The sequence below is a fragment of the Sceloporus occidentalis genome, unplaced genomic scaffold (genome assembly GCF_023333645.1).
Source record: "Sceloporus occidentalis isolate IW3139 unplaced genomic scaffold, rSceOcc1.0.p SCAF_5, whole genome shotgun sequence".
NCBI classification, from domain to species: domain Eukaryota; kingdom Metazoa; phylum Chordata; class Lepidosauria; order Squamata; family Phrynosomatidae; genus Sceloporus; species Sceloporus occidentalis.
In genome coordinates, this window is record NW_028316985.1 from 80002476 (window position 1) to 80029364 (window position 26889).

At 40.5% G+C, this 26889-nt stretch overlaps 1 long non-coding RNA gene across 2 annotated transcripts; it reads left to right on the forward strand.

The window, feature by feature from the left end:
* Positions 1-126: 126 nt before the first annotated feature.
* Positions 127-13001, forward strand: LOC149312362 (uncharacterized). Of its 2 annotated transcripts, none has more exons than XR_016281404.1 (3): positions 127-249; positions 1475-1580; positions 12946-13001. It is a non-coding gene; the product is annotated as an uncharacterized LOC149312362 (long non-coding RNA). The 2 variants fall into 2 exon arrangements; XR_016281405.1 differs by having other exon boundaries at positions 127-227.
* Positions 13002-26889: the final 13888 nt, after the last annotated feature.

Sequence of the window (26889 nt, forward strand, 5' to 3'; positions counted from 1 at the left end):
TAGATTTTTTTAAAATTAAAAATAAGAACCTGTGAGTCAGGACCATTTTAAATTGGCAATGCAACAGGCTGTTATTCTTGACCTTTCTGAGAATTGCGCATTTTCTGCTAATCTTTCATCAGTTTCGGTAATTTGAAGGAGGCCTTCACTTTTTGCATAATGAAATGTTTTAGCAACAGCTACAGCAGCCTGATTATGAAGCAACAGACATTTAGAAGTTTATGAAGGTATTTCATCTGAATCTTGAAGGTAAAACCAGTAAGTACTTTATCAGCTGTGGCTGGTGGCTCCATTGGCTTCAGGATGGAGAATCCATTCCAATTGTTGCTTGGCTCTGAAGGTGCTCTCCCAGGTGCTGAATGTATTAAAGCTCAGGGCTGAGGCTGAGCACCTTGGAGACCTCATTTTAAAGCCTGGCTTAAATCTTGGAAAGGATTTACCACTAGCCACCACCCCTTAGGGAATGAACAGTGTCAACTTTTCAATGTTTTACCACACACTATTTTCCTTGGTGGATCCGAAATGTTGAAATGTTTTGCTGAAAGAATCCCTCCATCATGTAAATGTTTTTCCCTCCCCAGGGTCTGTTCTGGAGAGTGATACATCTCCAGGGTTTTGTTTTTTTCCCTGATACAAGACTATACCAATTTAGGATTACAGAGTGCAGGAAACACACAGTACAATGTTTTATTTTTTCTGGTGCTAAAAATTCTTTATAAGTGAGAATGTTGGAACATAGGCTTCTATGAATAACTGCTATTATTTTCTCCTGTGTCAGGCCCAGTGGTTTTTAAAGAAGTTGAAGCAGAGTTGTTCCATGTATGCTTAGTAGATGTATATGTAGTGCAAGCAGTGTCGTCTATGTCTCTGACTTTACATAGGGCAGCCTATGAAGACATCATCTATTTGAGGGGCTGGTCAGTCTAAGTCTAGTTTCAAGATAAGGACCCATAGGAAGAAAATCTTGAAATCACCCGTTAATAGTTAACACTGGAAGAGCACACTGAGCAGGAGCACTGGTTATTGGGTCACAGTCGTTCTCATTGTGTCTGAATATTATACAGTATTTCTATTTAAATTATAGTAATTATTCTTAAATGTAAAGCTATACTTATACCCTTAGAAATGTTATGCAAATGCTTTACCCCACCCCCCTTTTGTAATATTTAAATGCAAGGCTGCAGAATCAGAGTTGTGGAGTCCAACTAAGAGTCAGAAGCAATTTTGGGTGGAATCAGAGATGTACCACCTCTGACTGTGGCTTGAAAATAAAAATGTATAATATTAAATGCCTAGTTTGTTGCATATTTACTTTCATCAGAATTTTATAAAGTTTTCTTGTTCAAAAATTTTGAACAAATAAAGACCTTTTATGTATCCTGGTGATTCACATGGTTATGAGATGTCTTGTGCTATGATTTTACTACAGTACAGTTGTCATTACTAATTAATACACATTTGCCATTTATGAAAGAGGCAGAATCAAAGTCAGACAGTAGAAAAACGGAGGAGTCAGAGTCGGAGCTGAAGATTTGCTGTACTGACTCCACAGCCCTGCTTCAATGCCAGTCCCAGCTCAGGTAAATGATGCATTACATTATTATTTTATTTCTGGCCAGGGGAATGAAATGATATATGGGTGGAAATGCCAGCCCTTAAGGCTTCGCAAAAACCAGCTACTTTGTTTCCCTGGACGTGTCTGCAGAAGCCAGGAAAAACAGGTAATGTTCCAGGTGTGCAGTTTGAACTCATTCTTATTTCTGCTTATCGGTAACACAAGCACCTAATAAATCAGGATGCCCTTCCCCATCTAGAGAATATGATCCATCTTCCCATGCCTGCTCCAAAAATGCAAGTACTGTAGTGCTCCAGATGGATCCTCCCGCCTTTCCACTATTCTTGCATTCCCTTAGAGGGGTGTAGTCACAAGATAATATTGTGTGGAGCTAGTTGTCTGCATGCGTATTGCTCTCAGGCCTGCCACTCTGAATTCAAGGTGTTTTGTGTCATTTTTGGTACTGTTGTCCTGCCAGAGTTGGTTGTTGATTGTTCTCCATCCACAAACATATGTTTGTATCTACCCCCCTCCATGCTGAATCATCTGAATTGTCTTCCCCACCCATTCTGTCCCCTTCACCTGTAAGCAGCATTTCCTGGGGCTTGACAGCTGCTGGGGGGAGGGAATATAGTAGTCCCTTCACATTTGTCAGGGTTAGGGGTGCAGGACTCACATGAAAGTGGAAAAATCGTAAATTAAAAAAAACATTCTTTTTTTACCTGAGAGAACACCTCTCTAGGAATATCTAGCTCCTCTACTGCAACTCAACGGTCAATATTCACCAGAGGTTGACAATAAAATTGCACTGGAGGACTAACAAATGCCTAGAGAAGTGTTTTTGCTAGGAATATCTAGGTCTTAGATTGCAACTATGATCAGCCTCTGGCCTAGGATCTTATCACACTAGAGGAATCCCGAACAGAAATGGGATTTTGAACATAGAAAAAAACCCACAAACATGGGAGGCTTTTCACGTGCATTTCTCCAAAAGTGAAATAACATGAAAATAAAGCAAATGTAAAGGGGACAAAAACAGCAGCTTTTTACTTTCTGGAAGTTCCAAAAGTAAAAAGCTGCTGTTTTTGTCCCTTTTGCCTTCGCTTTATATTTGTGTTATTTCACAAACGTGAAATTGTAGGAACGTCGTGTGAAAAACTTCCCGCATTTGCGGTTTTTTTTCTAATTTTAATCTACTTTAAATCCCATTTCTCAGTGGGATTTCGCTAGTGTGATAAGGTCCCTAGAGAATGTATTAATCAAATCCGTGAATAAAGCTACAAAAGTCAAAGCTGCAAATGTGGAAAGATGACTGTACATGGATTTATGTGGACAGAGCATTATGCTCCACTTGTTTGATATAAGATCTCTGCCTAGTTGAAGCAAAGGCAAATGGGCTGAAGAAGCCACATCTACCTTGTTTCCTCCACTTCTGGTGGATGTGAATGCAAAGAGTCATTCTCTGGGCTTATAATCTTATGTATTTATGAATAACAAACTGAAAGCAATAAAACTGGAGCCTATAACAAAAATGTTGCAGTGGATCTTCACCTCAGCAGAGGAACATTGGCAGGCTCAGGGTTCCAGGCAGCCATATCCTATTGTACGATACTCCATTCCAACCATACTTTTTTCTCTTTTTCTTTTGGGATTCGAAATTCCATGGTTACTGGATATGCTCAGTCCACATTATGTGTGTGGGAGAAAGGAAATTGACCCTCTTAAATATACTTCTGCAAACCTGGGATTCCCCCAAGCACGTTAAGACTGCCATGTCATTCTGTATTTCTGACGGCATTTACTACCCCTAGAATTCATTTTTTGATGGACTAATAATGTTTGAGAGAACTAAACTCATAAAAGTACATTCTGCTGAATGGCTGTGCTTGGTCAGGCTGTATCCTTCATGCATCCTTGAGATTTCCTGGTCAGATGTTTAACAATAATCTGAAGCAGCAGTACTCTGTTACATGTATTAGTGCAAGTTACACTACAAAGAACTGCTTAGTGCTTTTTAACAGCACTATTGTTTATCTTTTAGAGCTCGGTGGATGACTGCCTTGCACACAGGAAAAAATGGCAGGCATCCAGGGTGCTGCCTGAAATACCCCTGGAAAATATTAACTTTCTCTTTCTCTCTCAAACTCTATGACTAAAGTCTTCACTTACATCTGGAAGTGAATGGTATATTAAAAAAATTCCAAGACTCCAGAGGGGCACCGCTTTGTTCAGTTCACAGTATCCTGAAGCCAGATTCAAAAGTGCTCCAGCTGTGATGGTAAATGTTTCAGGCAAGAGAGAGAGAGTGAGCTAAGAAAACATGATTCCTACCTAAGTACAAGATAGTACAGAAAATCAATTCTGGCATGATATACCTGAAAGTAGTCATGATATGGCAAAAGAAAAATCTGGTAATGTTTACCTGCAGGAAGAACAGAATAACCCACACTAGATTTCTTCCTCTGTTACTGTAAAGGTGTACTCACTCAAGTATCACACGATCCACTCAGCAGCTAGTTTCTATGATGCTATTTCTGAATCTTCTTTTCTTGTATTATCCAAACCAAATGTGTCCTTTTTTTTTTTTTTTTTTTTTTTTTAGAAAAATGCAATTTTTCTACATGATTTAAGTATGTACTGATCTCATGGTATTATAACTATTGTTGTGTTACGAGTACTGGAAGTCTTTGGTTTTTATATAAAATGTTGTGAATGTTGTCCCTCTCTGACCCTGAATGTACCCTACAGATGCCTGCCATGATCCTTAGAGTGACACCACGTAGGCAGTTTAGAAGTTGCGATAAGGGAAGATTCACACTATTTCTCAGGAAGGCTAGGTAATTAATCTCAGGATGTTTGGCATCCCTGCTGGAGAATGCCCATTTACAACCCCAGTTCCCACCTCAAAGAGCTCCATCTCGAGAGACCATTTCTATGCAAATTCAGACCTTTGATGTAGAAGACCTGGTCTTTGCCTGAGGCTAGTTTTGCTCTATATAAGATCCCAAAATTCCTTTGTTTTCCAAGCTAGTTTGGATTTTAGGTTGACTCCGTGTCACTCTGAATTGTGCTAGTTCTGGTCCACTGGTGTCACACTCTGAGTGTCCCAGAGCAATTGGGTCCCACATCGCCACCATCAGACCACATCTTCGAGGAGCGACCCCATCGACGGTAGTTATCACCATTAGTGAAGCCTCTTGATCTATTCCTGATTTCACCTCTTTATTTCCTAGCTCGTGTGTGTGTGTGTGTGTGTGTTTGATGTGTTCCCTTTAACAAAATACATTTGATTGAAGAATTCTGCCTCTGTAATCCTTTATCCCAGCACCTTCATAAAATGTGGGAAGATTCCAGGGAGGCTTGTAACTCAGCCTAGTTATAGAGCTAATTAATTTTCCCCTCGGAGTCTTAGTAACAGTTGGAGTAGCTTCAAGCTGCACAACCAGATTATCAATATTGACCACAGGGGTCTTTCATCATAAATGATTGTGTTAAGTAGGAGAGAACATTTATAGATTAGAATGTCTTTGGAGAAATGGGTTCATATTTCTCTTGCTGTTGCTGTTGTGTGCCTTCAAGCCATTTCCAACTTGAAGGTGATCCTATCACGGGTTTTGGGGCTAGATTTGTTCAGAGGGTGTTTGCCTTTCTCTTGAGGCTGAGAGAGTGTGACTTGCCCACGGTCAACCAATGGATTTTCATGGCTGAGCAGGGCTTCAAACCCTGGTCTCCAGAGTTGTTATCCAACACTCAGCTATTAAGCTCATTAAGCAAATCTTGCTGTAGACCTGATCCATTAACCTCAGTTGCCCCACAAGGTTGTTGTGTGAATGAAATGGAGGCAAGAAAAACCCATATATACCATCTTGAGCTCCTTGGAGGACGGATGAATTGAAAGTGTTACAAATGAATTTAATTTAGTTTAATTTAATTTAATTTAATTTAATTTGCAAGTACAGTTTAATAAGTCTCCTTTCAGAGCAAAGGAAGTGCCGACTAAAGTATTATCCTCTGAACAGCTTACCAGAGGTACAAGCATCATGTTCTATATTATTGCTTTATTGCTGTATTAATCCAAGTTTTGAAAGTAATTGCCTCTGTATCTGTGTACACATGCATGTGAACATCTATTTTACTCCCCCCACACACACACACTTGTTCAAAGGATGGCCACCTTTTTCCTCCCTCCCCCCCACACACATAATCCAAGTACCTGGCTTCACATTTATAAACACACGGCTCAGAAGATCTTGGGAGTTGTAGTCTTTAAAACAAACTTTTCCAAGTCCTGGGCATTTCATCCCCACCTCCAGCCAACTGAACCCAAGATGTTCCAGGCTGCAGGTAGGCAGATTTCTCTCCTTTGTAAATCCTGGCCTTCATACTGTGGTCCTCTCCTTTGCAAATCAAACAGTCATCTGTACCATAAACTTGGGCTGATTCCTGATGATGGAGACTTTTTTAGGATGGATTACTATAAAAGCCATGTTTTATCCTTTGTGATGTCTCATGACCAATGAATAATGAATGTCTTACATTGGTTTTCCCTTTCAATAATTTCCATAAATTCTTACAATGTAATGTGAATGTTGAGTAAGGAGGATGATTCAACTCAGAATGAGCCAATGCTGACTGCGTGATGCTTCCCACTCTGCTCGTCTCAGGTAGCAGGCACACTCCCTTTTGAAATGATGCCATCCATTGTTCCATTCTTAAATTTCATTCTTTCCATATCGTGCATGTTTATCCCCTTTCTTTCCAGATTAAGAGACTTTTAATTGCTCAATCAAAGGAAAGAGCAATGCTTATTTCAACTAATCCCAGAAAAGGCAATGATAATCTTTGTTTTATGATACCTATTTTTGAACAACCGATCACAATTCTTTTTAGAAATAGGCTAGGTTTTTCAGACTGTCACAAAGCTGTACAGCAAGAATGATGAATCTTTTGCCTGCAAGATGTTGTAACTCCCACTGCCCCACTCAAGATAACCAATGGTAAGGGATATAGGGAGTAGTAATCTAAACAATTTTGAAAGCCAGAGATTCTCCATTTCTATTTTTTGTTTACTTCCCACAGGGTGGATCATCAGAAAATTTCATTTACTGTTGCCATAATTAAGAAGCAATGGTAATCTTAGAAGCTTGGACCTTGCTAAAGCAATCATTTCTAGGTAGCCAGTGTGGCATAGTGGTTTGGGTGATGCACTATGACTCTGGAGACCAGGATTTGATTCCCTGCTTGGCGATATAACCCACCGAGTGACCTTGGGCAAGTCACATGCTCTCAGCCTCAGGGGAAGGCAATGCCAAACCTCTGAACAAATATTTTCAAGAAAACCCCATTATAGATTCGCCTTGGGGTCGCCATAAATTGGAAATGATTTGAAGGCACACAACAATAACAGACACACATTTCTATGTATGGTTGTAAAAGATGGAAAGCCCATGAGAACCAGCTGTAAGCCATATGCAATGGCATTTTCTAGAGCATGAAATGGGTTGGGAATTATGCAACCCTTCCTCCCGATGTTCAACTGGAAATCCCTAGAGCCTTGTTTAATGTTATCTGGTACTCCTGTTGCAACACCAAGTGAATATTCACACGCAAATCCTGCTGTGCCACCTGGTGTAGCAGCCATCACTGCAAGTCATTCTCTTTGAGGCCAGACTGTAGCAATGGATCTCTCTAGAGGAATTTTAATTAGCTCAGTTAATTACTGAGTTGTGCTACAAGCAGCCCTTTTGGAATCATTTCCCACTTGTATACTGAGAGAAAAGAGACCAAAGGAATTTCACAGAGGCAGAATTCTCTAAATGAAGTGTTTCTCTTATTAAGGGGGAAATCACACCACAATCAATTCCCTCACACATACATACAAGGACTAAGAAAATCAGGTGTTAGCTTTGGAATAGTTGAAGGCTGAACTAACAGCAATACTGACACAAGACAAGGCTTGACTCTGGGTCCAATTGTGATGGGGATGGTGTGGGATACAGCTGTTCTGGTGGGAGGAGGGGAAACAGACGTATCAGAACCAGTCAGAGTTAGTGCTGAACGGGCACCAAAACCTGGTTGAGGTTTGTACATCATCCAGTCTCCCTACCAAGAAGATGTGGGGGAGGATGTTTTATTTGGCAAGTGCACACAGGACCATTGTGGATTTTTTTTAAATACACATGCAAGTATATGTGTATGTACTCATAGGTGATCAGCACTGCACCATGTGGAGGGGGGTGCTTTAACTTTTCTATCCCCAGACACAATACTACCATTCTACTTCCAACAGCACTGAGGCAAAAACGTCCCTTACTTAAACTTCCCATCCCATTATACTATAGTGCTGATCAAAGTGGCTGTCCCTGCACATTATTTAAATTTTTAAGACCCAAAATATGGGGGTTTTAATGGTTTCATCCATATAAAATACACCAAGAACCTTACTGTGTTTTCCTGATGCCTTCAGTTTCAAGGACGGAGTTTGTGTCCCCTTAAAAATTGCACAACAGGTCAATATAAAGCAATCAACCCTTTCCTGTCACTGTTTACAACATTCTAGGAAATGTTTGGCCAGCTGATTTCTGTCATATACATGGCACTGTTACAGCTATTTTGTTCAGAGTTAAATTGTTTGATTTCAGTCTGTACATGGGATTGTAGCCAGAGATTCCTAGCAACATCTGATTTATAAAATCCCTTTTCTCTAGATAAAGAAACAAGCCTATAAGAACTTGTTTACTCATATCGCTCTTCTTCAAAATCTACAGCATATAAGCAAGTAAGATTTATATTCCCTTCCTCAGAATGCAGCAGGAGAACTGTGGCCTGCTTGCATGCATGCACAAAACTATGATTGCAATACCTCTGGTTTGGCTGGGTTTTGCTCAGATTCTAGGCATGCCACCTGATGTCCAAATAGACCTTCATCTGGACCAGATTCCAGGCTTTATTTTTAAATATATATATTTTAAAAGTTTCTAGTTCTTGTAGGAGCTGAAATTTGGATCAAAATATGAGACACCCTTCAGTGAAATTGTTCTTCCAGAAAGATATGTACTCTTGCCATTCAGGCACAAGGGAGGAGGAAGAGTGCTGTATGTGGTGGAGGGATGCATGGAGATAGTAGAGTAGGAGGGAAGGGAGAAAGAGCAGTGGGAGTGACAGAGTGTCAAAAGCAAGGGAGAGGTGCAGTGTGAGGTTTTGAGGTAGGGCAAAGGAGTTCGTAGTAGGAAGAGTGCAGGTAAGGAGGGAAAAGGATGAGTAGCAGGGTACAGGTACCAAGGCTGGGATGTACTTCAAAGGTGCAAGGAGAAGCAAGGGGTAGAAAAGGAAAGAAAGGGGAATGAGACACAAGAGTGACAGAGTGCAATTAGCAAAGGAGGAGCCTGTTAGTAGGGTTGTTGAAAGGCAGTAGTGGTCCAAGGTCACATGATAAATTCTGTGACTAACAACCTTGACAGACTGGCAATAAAGGCTGGCATCAGGGCAGAGTGGAGGCATGGTATCTGCACGACGCACATCCCGACTCTGCCCCCATGCTGGCATGATGCTGTGTGCCCCACCGCATGGTGGGCAGCATCACAGCACTCCTCTGGCGCTGCATCCAGATGACACAGCATTAAAGGAGCACTGAAAAGCCACGGCACTGGCGGCTATGGTGCACTTTCCATGGCACAAAAAGGAGATTCTTTTTGCAGCAGCAGAAAGGCCAGATAAGGGCAGTGACATGTAGTTACCACAGCCCTGATGCAGTGCTGAAAGGGGCAGCTTCTTCAGCCCTGAAGCAAAGACTTGGCTTTCCTTGTTCCAAGTCTAGCATTTTAAACAGTACTCCCTGCTCATCCTCTCATATAAGTTATAACTGGGGAAATAATGTTATGGCAAATAAAACATAGTGGAAGAAAAAATGCAACAATGAGCTGAGTGTGCACAATTAGAATGCAAATTACTCTGATTTGCATTTTAATTATATACATTTAGCTCATTAATTGTTCTGTTCTGCATAATTAAAATAATTTGGATGTTTACATAGTTAGAATAATTTGGTTTTGGAATAATTTTGATAGTAAGCCCTCAGTATCCACTGGGTTTTGGCTCCGTGGGTGCTCAAGTCCTATTATGTACAATGGCATAGTAGAACTCTCTCTATTCTATAAAATAGCAAAATCAAGGCTTGCTTTTTGGATTTATTTATTTATTTATTTATTTTGGAGAAATATTTTCAATCTGTGGATGCATGTGGATTCTGTGGATACAGAAGACAGACTTTAATATGCAAATTATATGCCTGGATTTGGGGAAATGGCATACAAACACATCTACAAAAAATTGTCCCTTTTGGCAAATTGCATGCCCAGAAATGTTTTTTTTTTTTTTGGGGGGGGGGGGAGTTGCATATTGACTATTTAGATTGTTATAATGGTATAATTTTTTGAATTTTACAATTTTTATACTGTTCTCCTGGCTGTTTTAAGCCCTGGGAAAGCAGTTTTTAGAAACATGAAGTGACATGCTTATTGGTGACGATCACAGCAACAGGAGCTGCAGGACAACAGACTGTAATTCTATTACAGAAAAATAGGCAACTGAGCAATAGAACATACAGAACATGATAGAACATCCATTTTGTAATTTGAATAAGATTAAGGAATGAGATCTTTTCATGGCAGGATACTGCCTGATAAAAGCACAGCATATGGAGGACTGATAGACATATATTTGATTAGTATAACAAATATTCTAGAGATGAAAGCACTTATTGAATATTATTTCAATGCAACACAATTTACATAGTACTAACGTTTATCATCTTTTTCTTCTCCTTCTCTTTCTTTTTTACAGCAATTTAAAGATGTTTGTTGACTAACCTGTGTTTAAATTATTCCTCCTCAACAGCTTGGGGCTGATGCTCACAATTGTCACTTCTTGGGTAAGCAGGAAGCAAATAATACATTCAGAGGGCTTTTATAAGGCTGTTGAAGCTTTGTTGTTTATAAGGCTGTTGAAGCTATGTTAAAGCTTTCCATATTTTAAATTGTCAGGTTTGACCATAGAATGTTTATCTTCCTTCACAACAGGAAACATTTCCCTTTATGACTGGAAATCTTGCTCCCCTACCTTTGTCCCAATCTTTGTTCCAATCTTAGCCAGTGGGAAAGACAAAGAAACACTTGGGGATCCATTTTGTAATTTGAGTTAGGGAATAGAAAAACATGTATACAAACATTTTACTACAGCCAGCTGAAATTGGGATTCATATTTGGAACTACAAAGGTTGCTTTCTGAATACAAGGAATGCCCTGCAAGATTGGGCTAAGGGCCTATCTAGCAGTGACATACCTAGTATATTTGACACCTGGTGCAGATCATATCTAATACCCCTCCTCTTCTCTTCAACAGGCTTTTCTGGGTCTGGTAATGCTGCTGGCCAGGTGAGCAAGGGATGAGGCTCATATTCCCACCTGGCCAGCAGAGCTGCCCCACCCAGAAGGCAGCCCCTTCCCACCAGTGGCCACCCCACAGCCTTTCTGGGTGTGATGGAACTACTGGTTGGGTGAGAAAGGAAGGATCCAGAGCCTCAAGTAAGCTCCTTCCTATCAGTGCATGGAGTGACACTCCCCTTTGAGGTGTCACCTAGTGTGGTCTTTACTCCATGCACATCCGTAGTGATGCCCCTGCTATCTAGTTCAGCTTCCTGTTTCCTTCACTGGTTAACTAGATGGCTACAGGAAATCCACAAGGATGATAAAAGAATGACATGGTAATGTAGAGGATACTGGACAAGATAGAGCTTTGGTTCAGTTGAACAAGATATGTTGCTCAGTCTTTTTTTCCCCATACGCTAAAGTGCCAGACTTCATTTATTTTGTCAAAGTTTGTCTTCCTTTTTTTTTCTTCTTTTCTGAAGGAAAGCCTTTTTTTATTCCAGTTGATTCCTTGATGCTACTCATTAACTACGTCGATATCCTTCTGGCCTTGGTGGCATCTTTCCAGACCTGGGGGATGCATTTAACGTGAGCTCCTAATATTGTGGTTTTGCATAACACCCAAGTTTTGCATAATGTATCTGTGAATCTGTAGAATCTGATGCTACTTTCTTGGAGATGTGTCTGTCATCATTCTGTTCTGCTTGTGGTTTATGCATGTGCGTCATCTATGTATGCATGTATGTATATCAGTTTCATCTTAGCAACTGAAGAAGGCAGAAGTCAAAATGTTTTTCTGATGTTATATTTTTTAGTTCTGTTTGTTAGTCACTTCAATATATAAATATATATAAATATTGTGTGTGCGTGTGTGTGTGTGTGTACATGCATTTCTAGAACGCATTCAAGGGGGGGATAAATCTTTGGGGCTGATGCTCACAATTGTCACTTCTTGGGTAAGCAGGAAGCAAATAATACATTCAGAGGGCTTTTATAAGGCTGTTGAAGCTTTGTTGTTTATAAGGCTGTTGAAGCTATGTTAAAGCTTTCCATATTTTAAATTGTCAGGCTTGATTCAATACCATGTATACACCATTTTGTTTTAAGAATTGAGATCTCTAATTTAAAGACACATGCCAAGCATTTAACGGTTGTTTTTCCATGCATGCTGCTCTTAATATTACTAGAAGACGATATTTTTAGTACAGATTTTGTGGCTTTTAAATCCACAACCACTTAAGAAAATGCCAACAGAAAAATGTTTGGCAATTTTAGTCATGTTCACTCTTGAAATATCACTGAATGAATATGAAACATAATTTTTCAGATGTTGGTTCATGAGATGGAGCTCAGTTGTATATACACCTATCTACCAGCAGGCCTCATAGAATACAGTGGGACTTACTTCTGAGTAAAGAAGCATAGGCATACGCACTATATTTATCAAAACAACTTTGAAAAATATTTTTAAATAAACAGTTGATTTTATTGTTTAGTGTGGAACTACAATTTTTACACATTGTTAGTCTTTTTCATTATAGTTTAGAGTGTGGTTTTTGTTTTGTGTGGTTAATACCAATATCACACATAGCTTTAAAATACATGTTTGGGAAAGCTGATGTTACTTTTAAGTTTATGTTACACCTGTAACTGGTGACATAAGAAATAGCCCCCCTGTTCAGTGGTTGTAACAATGAGTAACTTTAATGATGAGTAAGTTAGCCAGGTTGCCAGTTATCGAACAGAGCCAAGAAAAAGATGCCTTAAACAGGTTGTAGGTGTTTACTGGAAAATATGGAAAACTGGTCATGTACTCCTGTGTTATAACAGATTAGTAAATGCTGACTATTAATCATATGTGGCTGTGACCTCTGCAGGTTCTTGTAGTACTCACAGGACTATAAATAGAATTTGAGATGATGACTCTGCTGTACAGATTAACTGAGTTTCACATAATCTTCCCAGATCCTCCCTGAAGTATATGAACAGCGAGAGAAATGGAGACGTGCATCTACTCCCCCAAATTCTTTTTTTCAATTTCTTAAAAATCCCAATGTAAAAAATAAAGATTTATTCAGTATTTCTCTTGTCTTTCATTTCTTAGGCTATAAACCTATTCACGTATATATGGGAAGAAGCCCCACTGAATATAATGAGATTTGTGTATGAGTAAACATGAATAGAAATCTGATGAGTTTTCCTTGGTATAGGTTGTACACAAACTTTGTCTCATGCACAAAATTATTTAAAATATTGTGTATAAAACAACCTTCAGCCTATGTGTACAAAGTGTAGACAAAACATACATGAATTTCATGTTTAGACTTGGGTCCCATAGCCAAAATGTCTCATTGAGGTTATGTGGGTGTACAAAGAAGCTTCGTTGTCAGGGGCTTTGTTAAGTGAGGTATAGCTGTAATGCCAAATATAAGTCAATATTTAAATAGGCATGTCCTTGCATAAAATCAGCAGGCAGTCTACCTTTTTATTGCATTGTGGTATATACATGTTGATTATTATGGTCATAGACCAATCAACAAAACAACAGAATCACAGTGCAAAGCACAATACATATCAGTTTGCATAATTAAGACTGAAATGAAGATCCCTTGCTTCCCATCACAGTACCTACAAAAATTGGGGCCATGCATTCCTTGTTAGATTTCCTTAAACCTTATCGAGAGTTGCTGTGGTCAGAACTGGAAAACTCCAATTGTATGTACTGGGCTGTTCTGGATAGCGATCCTGCAACCTAGGTCAGGAATGAATAACATGTGGCCCTCCAGATGTTGCTGCAGTAAAGGACCCATTATCTTTTACTATTGTTCATCTGGCTGGAGATGATAGCAGTTTATGTCCAACAACATCTGGAGGACCACAGGTTCCACACCCCTGATCTCAGCTTTCATGTTCCTTGAAAGTGAAATTTTCTCAGGGTCCTTCTGTCCTGGGCCCAGGATAGGGAAGGGTTGTGTTGTTGTTGTTATTGTTTTAATTGTTTCAGCTAGGAACTTGCCTGAGCAACACAATCTCTCTGAGGCTTCTGGCACCCCATGATTGTCCCCTAGCTCTAAATCCCTCATATAACTCTTAGCTTGCCTCTACCAGCTGTCTAGGGCTCAGCCCTGACAACCCTGGAATTCTTTCCAATGAAATATCTCCCTCTTTCCTCCCGGTTAAGCAACATTGCCTAGCTTTTCCTCTTGGTCATGTGGAGTAACTATCTCTGACAAGAAATTTAGGAGAGAGCACGATGTAAACATATAACACCTGTCATGAAAGAACCTCAGGTCACAATCATGCCAAAGGCATAGCTATCTATGAATCATTTGCTATGGAGAGTAAAATACATTTTAAAGTTTCTCGAAGTTGGTAGTGTTTTCAAGAAACAATATTTTTAATTGGTTTAAAACATTATTTTAAAACCAACATAATTGTTTCCGTTGTTTCTTCTAAGGAACTGATGCTTGGAATGAAATGTTTGAATATTGTGTCAACATGCATTCTTGAGTAGTAGTTCTGGGTTATTTATTTGAAAAATAAAGAAAATGGTCGGTCAGTTTACTCAATTTTCTTTTCTCCTGCCTGTTTTTCCCCACTCTGAACAACTGTCTTTTCTCTGTATCTTTCATATTTCAATATTTCACAGCATGCCTATGAATTTTTAAAAAACTTTGTAGTAAGTCCCACTGAGCTTCGTGAGTCTTATTGTAAAATAAATGTATACAGCACTGCAGTCTCTGATTAGGGCAAATAGATGCAAAGGAAGACAAGAATTTCAGTGTCCTCTGTAGCTGATCAGAAGACAGAATGTCAACAGGCATGGCATGGTATGACATACAACCTACATCTGCTGAAGATGCCTTTTATACCTAACTATTGGTAGACTTCCCATCTTTGAAAGTTTTTAAACTTTCAGGAGTACTTTAGCTGTGTATTCCTATATGGCAAAGGTTGGCCTGAACAGCCCTTGTGATCCCTTCCAGCTCTAAGGCTGCATCTGCATTGTAGAAATAAGCCAGGCTGACACCACTTTAATGCCCATGGCTCAAAACTATGGAATTCTGGAAACTGTAGGCTGTTGTGGCATCAGAGATCTCTGACAGTGAAAGCTAAATGTCTCACAAAACTAGAGTTACTAAAATTCCATAACACTGACCCATGGCAGTTAAAGTGGTGTCAACCTGGATTATATTCGCAGAGTGGATACAGTCAGATATTCTCTGATTCTTTGATTAAAGGCACAGGAACCCTTGTCCTCTTTTGCATTTGAATGGTTAGACTGTTTCTTCCAACTCTGATTGCTTGCAGTTTCTGAACAGCTACAGAGTAGAGGTTAACATGAAGCTCCTATGGTTAGAAAACATTTGCTGCATAGGTTTGCCAAGGTGATGACTCCTGCAAGTCAATCAGCTCCTCTGTCCCATTGACATGGTGTTTGCTTGTGACAGCTGCTGACACATCACTACCTGTCATTCACATCTTCTGGAGTGCCCCCCACCCTCAGTGGAAGCAGAACCAAAGGAAAGGAGCACTACTGTATTTCCTTCTGGCTAGCTCTCCAGTAATAATAATAAGCAGGCAAGAGCGGTATTAAATAACCATTGTTAAAAGTATTGGAAAGGTAACAAGAACACTTGACATTGCAGTGTAGCTTTACACTAGACTAGCGTCTTCAGAAAAGGCCAATTGTCAGAGTGATTATAAAGATCACAACCCAGACGTTTCTGTACCCCTGTTCTTTAGTAGATTATGGCTGTAGCACAATGTCATGTTATGTATAATATCATCCCCTACTGGTTTCAAGGAAGAATAGGGCTTGTATCAGAGTTATTAGCAAATGCTGATTAAAAAAAACTTTTCAGCTCAGAGGATTTCATGTACTTACTACATTTCCGCCAGTGCATTCAAGGGCAGACTCTAAATGGTGTTTTGAATAACAGATCTCCTTCTGTCACCAGACATGCACCGCTATGTACCCCAAACTTGCTCCCTCTTTGGTACATTGGGCTGCAGGAGGGAGAGGAGCATGTTCCATCATACTGGTGGCCGGACACCGGGGTGACACTGAATTTAGGCCAAGGCAGTTTACAATTTCAAATACCAAAATTGCGGGAGAGGGAAGATACCAAAAAATCAACTGTTTAAAAATCAGAATTCTCTTAGGCCATTTGTTGGTCTCATCAGGAACTGGTGGGGTCAATTCTAATGCCAGGGTTGACTTTCTTCTTCTGCTCATGGCACATATTACAGTTCTTAACTTGAGCAATGCACTGGCCTCACTACTAGATTATGTGAAAAGGTCAACCTTACTTCTGTTAATGGTGATGAGAACTGACTCAGAAAGGCATCACATGTACTTTGGTCAATGCTCTTGGGTGCTCCGGTGTACTAGGGACCCTAGGGAAGAGGAAAATATGCTGTATGCACATGTGAAGCATCTCTGAGTGAATCAGAGTGACTATGTACCTCTCCAGATCCCTATTGTTGACACATTGCTTGCTGGGGCGTCAAATCAATCACTCCCCCTCATTGATCACATGGCTGGGCACCTTGCTCTGACACCAGGCAAGCAGTTTGTCAACATCAGGGCTCTGCCAGGAGGTGCTTTTCTGGCAAGGCAGTGGCAGCAAAGGGCCTGAGAGGGGAAAAAAACTTGTGGGGGGGGGCAGCAAGTGGCTGGACTCATGGTTCTATACTATATGCACTAGGATGATATCTTGTAATGTACTAGGATGATAATGAGTGAATTGAGGGGTCTTATCTAATCTCAGTGAGATTTCCAGTGTAGCAGGGACACTAGGATTGGTGTCTCCTGATGTGGTAAGTCAGGTTCCCCCCATTGACCTCCTCCTATTTCACACCATACAGAATCCTTAGTAATGCTTTTTTCACTAAAATTACTCATAAATTGTAATTCCCATGTGTACTGTTGCATGCTCACAACAGTACACATGCACAAAAAAGGACACGTTATGAATGACCTGAGCACCATTACCTCTAGAATAGCAAAGGGTGTGGTGATAGTATTTGTTGTCATCACATTAACACTGCGCTATTACAAGTCAAATGTTGTAACACACCATTCCCAGAGTGTTTGTGGGATGTGAGTATTCCTTGCCTAAGAAAACCCTATGAAATGCATGGGGTCCCCGTACATCCACAGGTGACATGAAGGCAGATACAGACACACATGGATGCTACCAACTGCCAGTGTGCAAGAATGCTAGCAGAAGATTCAATTTTCCAAGGCATCAAGACAAAAATAGCACATGGGGAGGGGCAGCAGAGATGTCTGCCAAACAGCGTAGCTAAGCTTCAAAGAACATTGAAAGATTTATTGTAAATCCAAGAGGCAAAGAGAACTAAAGTGTAAAATTGTTGATAAAGTTGCCTTTGTTGATACAACATAAAGTAAAAAATTGCTGATGATGACCCTATAGTCTGAAACTTAATACAGATCTGGATACATCTGAACAAATATTTGAAGGAAACTGAGCATGTTTGAAGAGCTAATATAAAACTGAAATGGAGCCAGAAGAACTGTTCGTTTTGGAAAGAATGAAAGAAGTTTATAGCTTGTTACATAACAACATGAAAAGACTCTATTAGATTTTTCTTGGTGCAGACGTGTCAAAGGTCTCTTGCAAAGTGTGTATGTGTGTATTTTAAGGGCTGATCAGAGTACATTGTGGATCACTGATGAAGTCCATAGATTATCACAGTGGTTTGACAGCTTTAAATCGTAAATTAAAAGACTGGTACCCTGAAGGCAACAGATCCTATTTGGTTTTGGAAGCTAACTGGGTTCAGCCCTGATTAGTATTTGGATGGGAGACCACCAAGAAATTCCAGGTGTTGTAGGCTATATCTTGGAGGAAGGCAGTGAAAACCACCTCTGAGTATTCATTGCCAAAGAAAACCCTATGAAATTCATGGAGTCATCATAAGTTTTCAGATAACTTGAAGGCACATGTATAGATAGTGATGAATAAACTGCCTTGGAAAGTTAGCTAGGCCTTTCCTTGCCATTGCCAATAATTTGAAATATTTTATGTTGCATTGTCAGTTAAAAGGGAAGTTATGAAACCCATTGCAAGCATATGGTGGCTAATGAAGCACACCAAGGAATTCCAAAAGAAAATCAGCATGCACTTTATAGACTATAGCAAGGTCTTTGACTGCATAGATCATGAAAGACTATGGAACACCCTTAAAGACATGGGAGTGCTAACACATCTGAAAGTCCTGATGTGGAATCTTTACTCAGGAGAGGAGGCTACTGTCAGGACAGAACATGAAGAAACAGAATGTTTGTTTGTTTGTTTGTTTGTTCACGGTATTTGTACCCCGCCCTTCAGCCCTAAAGGCTCTCAGAGCGTCTTACAATTATTATTTTAATTAGACAGTTCCCTGTCCTCAGACTTACAATCTAAAAAGACATGACACAAAAGGAGAAGGGAATGGTGGTGGGGAACAGGATCAGGTTTAGCATTTCTTCTCTCCCTCTGAGACCTGGACCAAGGCAGATGGACTGGAGGGAGGGCTCTGCTTCTTAATCGAGGCCGTGCCCGATGGCGTTGGGCCTGTCTTTTCATTCCCTCCAGGCCAGAAGATGACAGTTGGCAAGGAGAGAGGGCTCTAGTTCCCAACTGGTTAAGGGCACAGCCAAGGCTGCATTCTCTTACTCTATCTGTTCACCTTGTATGGAGAACATACTTTATTATATGAAAAGCAGGAGGAATGAAACTAGGAGTTAGGAATATCAACAATCTAAGATACACAGACAACACCATACTACTAGCTGAAAACATCACAGACTTGGAACAACTATTAAGGAAGATCAAGGAGGAAAGTGCAAAGTCAAGCTCATTGCTGAACATAAAGAAAACAATAATAATGACCGCAGAGAGTTTATAGAAATTCAACCTAGACAATGAGGGAATAGAAATAGTAAAATAATTCTCGTACCTGGGATCAAATATCAATCAGAGCAGGGACTGCAATCAAGAAATCATAAGAAGACTAAGAATGGGGAGGACAGCTATGAGAGAACTAGAAAATATCCTAAAATATAAAGACATACAACTGAGCATGAAAGTTAGAATCATACAAGCCATTGTATTCTCTATTACTATGTATGGATGTGAGACCTGGACAGTTAAGAAAGCAGATAGAAAGAAAATTAACTCATTTGAGATGTGGTGCTGGAGAAGAGTGCTGAGATTACCATGGACAGCCAAGAAGTCAAACAAATGGGTCCTAGAGCAGATCAAACCAGAAATCTCTCTGGATGCCAAGATGACTAGACTGAGGCTGTCGTACTTTGGCCACATCGTGAGAAGGAATGACTCACTGGAAAAAAACAATAATGCTATTAAAGGTGGAAGGAAACAGAAAGAGAGGAAGGCCGCATGCTAGATGGATAGACTCTATTAAGGAGGTCATGGGTATAAATTTGCAGGACTAGAGCAAAGCAGTGGAAGACAGGGAGTCTTGGATAGGTGTCATCTACAGTGTTGCCATGGGTTGAGATCAACTCGAGGCTGGATGACAACAATAACAATAAGAATAAAAGTGAAACCCAGCAGATTTGCTCACATACTTCCCATGAAGTGAACCTGCAGTGCATCAAGGTTATGTGGCAGAGTACAGGAATTCCTCAACAGAAGTATATGTGCAGAAAATACTTCCTGAAGTCAACATTTTAGAGAAATCACTGGATTACATCATACCAAGGATAAAACACATATCACAAGTTAAAACATTTTTAGTTCTGCATTCATCCTACAGGATGGTTTCTGGGTTCACTATTGTACTCCTGAAGGTTATTTCTCACCCCACCCATCCCCACCCACCTTTGGGACCTTTCCAGATCCTTTTGCTATCAACACTCGATATTATAAGAGGGGAACCCTGCTCTCAGGCTGTGACTGTTTCAGCTCTGCAACTTAATTCCATCATCTCTCTGGATTAATCTGGTTTGTTTCCCAAGCTGACTCCTCTAACTGTAGCTTATGCACTGGATTCACTAATCTCCCCACTGCTCTTCATCCCCACCCCACAGTAAGGCGCACTGTGCTATATCACAAACAGACAACACAAGGTATGCAAACTGTATTGACTTAAATGGATTTAATACCCATTTCTTCTCCTAAAGCAATCTTGGGAACTATAGATTAGTGAGAACTGTAATAGAAATCTTAGGACCCTCACTAACCACACACAGCAGTTCTTAGGATTGTTTAAGGCAGAGCCAAAAGAGGAATAAATTCAATATACCTTTGTGGTATACCTATATGTATCTATAGCTAGATGTAGATTGTGAAAACAAAACAAAGCTTCCAGAGGTTTTTTTTAATAAGCACAAAATTATCCCTGTCAATACAGAAAGCAGAAATTGAACTTCAAATGTATTTCAGACAGAAATAGTTCTTGCCTCCAGCAAGCCAAGAACTCTAGCAAAAATCTGCCACTCAGGTGTAAGCAGCCAGATCTGGGATGATGATGATGATGATGATGATGATGATGATGATGATGATGATGATGATGATGATGATACTTTATTTATATAGCACTGTAGATTTACATAGCGCTGTACATACAAACAATAAAATCAATAAAAATGAAACCTGCCAATGGTAGGTCTAGGTCAGGAGCTGGAACCTCTGCCCTGAGGATGTATTTGGCTCTCAGGGTTCTCTGCAATACGATTATTCCCCCACTTTTGCACTGTCTTCCCCATTTTAACGTAAAGACATAACAGCCTGCAATTATGCCTTTTAATGGGTATCTCATCTAAAAGATTTAGATGACTGCTGACTGCTAGATCCTCCAGCTAAAAATTCTGGCATTTCGATCCCACCCATTTTTCTGCCTTCTGTCTGCATCTGGCATACAGTCCCTCAAGAACCTCCCTGAATCTGAAAATTGGCTCTTAGGCTAAATGAGGTTCCCCACCCTTGACCCAGGTTCCAGTCCATCTCAGCAATAAAATTCCTTGGACGAGTTATTAATCCCCAGTTCTTTCACCTATACAAAAGTTTCACTAAATTCCCATGAGGGCAGAGGGCGACATGACATGTTGCTGCATGAGGCAGAGCTGAAAGGGCACCCACTAAAATGTCTCTCCTTTCTCCCAATATGGGATCCCAGGCAGCTTACAATTTGAGTGAAAATAAAATAGTTAAAACAATGAATAATACAAAGGTTTTTTTAAAGAAAGAAAGAAAGAATCGTATTAAAATATTAATTCAAAATCGTTTTTAAAGGGCCATTAAAATATAGTAATCATGTTAAAAATACAAATGGAGCACACCCCAATTAAAAGACCTGCAACAGACCATTAACACTCAAAGATCTGGCTAAACAGCAAGGTTGTCTCTTGCTGGCAGAAAAAGGGGGAAACCAAGAGTTTTTGTTTCCAAAAAGAATTCTGCACTGTAACCAGGGGCTGGACCCTCCCTCCTTTTTTAATGATAAGCTGTTCCATTCTCTCCTGTTTTCTCTCAGGGACAGAACAGTGTTAGAGGCTAAAAGGTTATCCCTAGAATTTTTTTTTGCAGCAAGTAATATACAAAATAATGACATACAAAATAATCATCAAATTTCGTTTTCCAAACATACATATTTACAATTGACTTTCCATGTGTTGAGATCCCTAGAAAATGTTTTCCTTGACACTACTCAGCCTTGGGAACATGTAAAGCTGCAATAGACATTTCCTTATCACTGGCTACCAACTATTAATTTCTAAACATCTGGGATTAGATGACTAGATTTCCAAACCATGGAATGTAGATCTCAGCAGGACCAGATTAAATAGAGCAGCCGCTGAGAAGGCTCTCCCCTTTGTCCTCACCAAACATACCTGTGATGGTGGTGAGACCAAGAGGAAGTCCTCCCATAAGGAGCTTAAAATTTGGGCAGGCTCATCTTGAGAGATATGTTTTTTCAGAAAGTCTGGACCCAAGCCAAAACTAAAGCTTCCCAGTAGGTCACAGTCTGTAACAATCTCGCTCAAGCCATGATCTTGGAGTTTATCACACAGGAGGAATTTCTCTTAATTTCGAATGAAAAGAAAGTGGGGCCAGAACGCATTCACATGAATTCACTAGTTCAGCAAATTTACGTGAATTCGAATTGCAAATTTACGTGAATTCAAACTGACTTCCCATTGCCCAAAAATAGTTTCCCATTGCTCAAAATTGCGTGTGATGACCTCTTACGCAATAACATGAAACCCCATGATTGTGTTCGGACTGACTTCCCATTGCCCAAAATTGCATGTGGTAGTCTATCATGCAATAACAGTAAACCCCATGATTGCATTCAGATTGCCATTGGATTATACTTCCAGTTTCCCTTGTCTGATAACGTCCCTTGTCACCCCATAAGGACTGCTGGCCTATGTGTGTGAAAAAGAGTTTTGAGGTGGAGGGTTGTATTATTACAATATTTTGCTGGTAAATGTTATTAAGAATCATTTTATTGGGAGTCCAACTGTAAATGTTTAAAAGGACTAAATAATACAGCACTTGTATAAATGGATGTTCAACTTGGCATTAAGAAAAATCTTGCTGAATCAGATCAAGGCCTATCGAAATCAGTCTCCTGTGGTCAAACAGATGCCTCCAGGAAGCCCACAAGCAGAGTGTGAGGACCATACCCTCCTCCAGCTGTTCTTCTCTAGGGACTGGTATTTATCAAGACTAACAGGTATTGATTAAACAGTCTTCTGTGGAATTATCAATCCTTTTCAAGATTCTAACTAAACTAATAGCCATCATGTCACATGCTAGTGAGTCACTTAATTGTGCAGCCAGTATTTGGCAATCTGGGAAGGCCGCAGATAGGAGATACAACAGTTTGCCCAGAACACGTTCAACACTAAAATCATGATCAGGAGCCGATTTAACTGACAGAGATGAGGAAATACAACTTCATGGATAATTGTGCTTTAGATGTTGGCCAAAATCCAGATGGAAATAGGACATGCATATGCACAAGCAAGTGGAAAGGGCCGGAGTATTCATTGTCCCTTTCCTGCTTCCCTGGGGATCCTTCACCACATTAACTCTGAGTCAATATTAATTTTGGCACCAACTTTGCAGTGCTGCTGGGGCTTTCCCCCTTCAGCTTCCTTAGTGGCTTTCTAATGTTTTTCAGGCTGTACTCCTGGGAAACGGAGAAGGAGTTCACCAAGCAATGAACCTCTCCTTTTCATAGCAAACAGGCTGGGGGAAGGGAAGTGCAGTGGCCTTAAGGATCAGGACAGCTTTGCAGTTTTGAAAATGTTTGCTGGGCAGAATGCCAGACAAGAAGGCTGTAACCAGATCGCCTCATATCTCTGTGGCAGAGTATGCCATTAAAAAGAGTGGGGAGGGGAAGTTACCAGTAACTGTTCCAAAGGAGATGAAATCTGCATTATAATTCCATCGCTCTACGGAGCATTTTACCCACTTAGCAGCTAATTAAGGCATTTCCACACTGCCCCTGTTTTTTTCCCTCCTGGGAAAATTATACTTCTACATAATAATATACTTTGGAGGATCACCATTGGATTGTAGGCCCACTGCTGACATTTTTTGAAAAAGATGTTTATGCATCTGAAATGAAGTGCCATAAGTGCTTGCCTGGGTATAGGAATCACAGATCTGAATTTCCATTCCTTTTTGCAGCTGGCTGAGAATCTTCATGCAAATGCCTTGGTCAGTGCCGGTAACTGAGTGAAAGAACTGAACTTTGAATGAAGACACAACTGAGGTCCTGTCTGCATTGGCCAAGATACTCCAGGAACAGTCCAGAGTATCCTGCCCCATAGCTGCCCCCGTCTTCCCTTCTGGCCATCCACTCCCATGCCACAGTGACTGTCTGCATGGACATTCTGCTGAGCTGCCTGGCATGTCTGCCATCACCGCAGGTCTCTTGCAGGGTGAACAAATGTCCTCCTTTTCCTGGACATGGCCTACATTTCAACCTTTTGTCCATGAGGATTTCCAAAATGTTTTCTATTTTGAGTATGACTAAGATGACATTGAGCAGCACCATGTTTGCTGTTCCTCTTCAAGAAATTTGTCTACTTGTCATCCTGTCCATACGGCAAATAGGAGGAAAGGATGGATTATTTTACAGCCCACTCTCCCCAACTGCAGACTTGCCATCCACAGTTTTAAGCATCCATGGTCAGCAAGCCTCATTGCCATTATGCAAGTGCATGGCCATTGAAAACCATGGGGCTTGAAGTCCTGTTGTATTTTTCATCTGCAGGAGTCTGGATTAACAAAAAGTAAAATAGCACATCTTAAAATCTACTGCATATACTCATGAATAAGTCTAGAAAATTAAGTCAAAAACTGACCCAAAAAACCTTAGTCGACTTATCCATGGGTCGATGTAAGTATTGTACCTTAACTCTTATTAAAAACAGGAACTCTTCCCTGGTGAAAGGCAAGAGCGTAATCTGCCCTGGAAGCACTGACCTCCCTTTACTCTCTCATCTATCCAGCCTTTAGTGTGAGCACAGACAATTATGCCTGCTGGGATTTAGTAAGTTCTTTAGCATTGTTTTCCTTTGCTTCATCTTTTAGATCCTTTGTTATATGCCCTTAAGTTTTATCCTCGACTTATCCATTGGTCATATCAAAATCCATAATTTTGGCCCCCAACCTGTTCTTGTCCTTTTGTGGCCCGGTGGGCATGGTGAGGTCTGGAGGGCCAGGAAGCAGAGCAAAAGCATAGTCTCATAGGGGCCAGAGCCACAAGGGACCATAAGGTCATCCGGCCAGGCCCCAGAACCTTCCCCCAGGAAGCAGAACTCTGCAGAGCCACCCTCCTCTCTTCCTTCCTCCCAGGTCTTTCAACCCCAAGGGAGGCCCAAGGCTTGCGATTGCCATCACTCCTGTCAGGGCTGGATGCCTTAGAGCCGGTCTCCAGCAGAGAATTCTGAGTACTTCAAACTACAAATCTCAAGAGTCCATAGCATGAAGGTATTACCAGCCTGGAGATTCTGAAAGTTATTGTCCAAAAAAGAAAGAAAGAAAGAAAGAAAGAAAGAAAGAAAGAATTAAAAAAGAACTTTGCCAAGCTCTGACCTAGGCTGTTGATGTAAGGACCCTCACTGGATTTCTCTTCTGCTGTTCTTCAAAACTCCCAAATACTGTATGCTTAACAAAGGACAAGCCATCTCCAGCTTTCTGAGGGGGGATAGCAAATAAAGCATTATAGTTTCTTCTAGCAATCCACGACTTCTCATTATGTGTCCAAAGTATGGTAGCCTTAACTTGATCATCTTGGCTTCCAAGGAGAGCCCAGGTCTGATCTGTTCAAGGACCTATGTGTTTGTCGTCTTGGCTGCTCAGCTTCCAGGATCAGATGTCTTTAGGGTATTTAGGTGTAGTCTGCAAAACTGAGGGCTGAATAATTTGAGCTTGAGTGGTCCACTGCTTATGGTCAGAGAACACTCTCTAAAACAAGGGAAAGGAACTCGTTCTGCCTGAGGGCCCATTTCAGCTTCAAGGTTTAAGAAATTCCAGTCGCAAGTGGGACTAAAGGCAAACAGGTGGGACCAAAAGCACCAGCATATATTCACTCAAAGCTCTCACTGCCAGTAACTAAGCATGAGGAAAGACATTTCAATGCTTTACAATTGGGGGGGGGGGGGGGGTGGGGGTTTACAAATCCTGCAAAGCTGTCAAAAGATGGTACCGTGGAGGGGGTACGTGGCCATTTAGATACTGTAAAAGCCCAGATTGGGTGTCCAAAAAGGCTGTATTTGGGCCCAAGCTCTGAAGTTCATCACCTCGGCTCTAAGTTTCCAAATGTAATGCCTTCCAGATGTAGTAGTTCCAAACCTTTGGTCCTCTATTTGTTTTGGGCTTCAGATCCCAGAAGCCCCAGCCAACTTGTCCAACAGTCAGGAAATATGGGAATTGAGGTCCAAACATCTTGAGGACCAAAGGTTGGGAACTACTGGACCAGAGCTAACACCATCCCCAGCCAGCAGGTCAAGTTAACTAAAGCTACACAGTACTGAGCGCCCTAGGATACTTTTCACTTCCAAGTAATTACTTTATCTATTTTCTTTCGCAGCAGGACAATGGTGTAGACTTGTCTCCAGCTGCCACCTGTATGTAAACAAAATCAATACAGCATTTTATTTTAATGTCTTAGATGCAGAACCAGACAACCGAAACTTGATTTATAGGCCCCACTAATACTCTCTTGTTAGCAAATTGATTAAATGGCAAGATTAACAGTGCAACCCTGCAGAGGTCTTCCCAAAAGTAAGCCTCGTGGACTTTAGTGGGAGTTATTCACAGGTAAATAGGATTTCAGCCTAGGAATGCAAGTGATATTTCCATATCTGAATCAATTAACATAAATATGTAAAGGGAGTCTGTCAAATATTCGAGTCAGTGAAGCCATTTTGTAAAAGGCTTTGCTTCTACCTAGTGGCAGAAATGAGAACTGTGTGAAGAATTTTGTTGTGTTTTCCCCTTCAATCATCACTTTTTAAAAAAATTGCCACCAATAATTCATTTTTATTTATTTATTTCCCACCTTTCCCCCAGTTCGAGCCTCAGGGCAGCTTACAATAGCTGAAATAAGCATGGCTTAAAAATTAAGAACATACAAAAGTTAAAAATATAATGAAACTATCAAAAAGTCAAAACCTATTAAAACCATAAACCACTAAAAAGAAAACAGCAAATAGGAAATGTATTCTGCACCCAGCAAATCTGAGATCTCCAGAAGTATTAATGTGTGTCTTAGCTATTGAGACCTAATGAAGATTAACATTCTTTGAGTGATGGCATGTAAATATAGCCACTTGTAATTAGGAAAAGCCTAGAAAGGTTCAAATTCAGGTGATGCCATAGTTCCTTTCCTCTAACCTGAAACCTAATG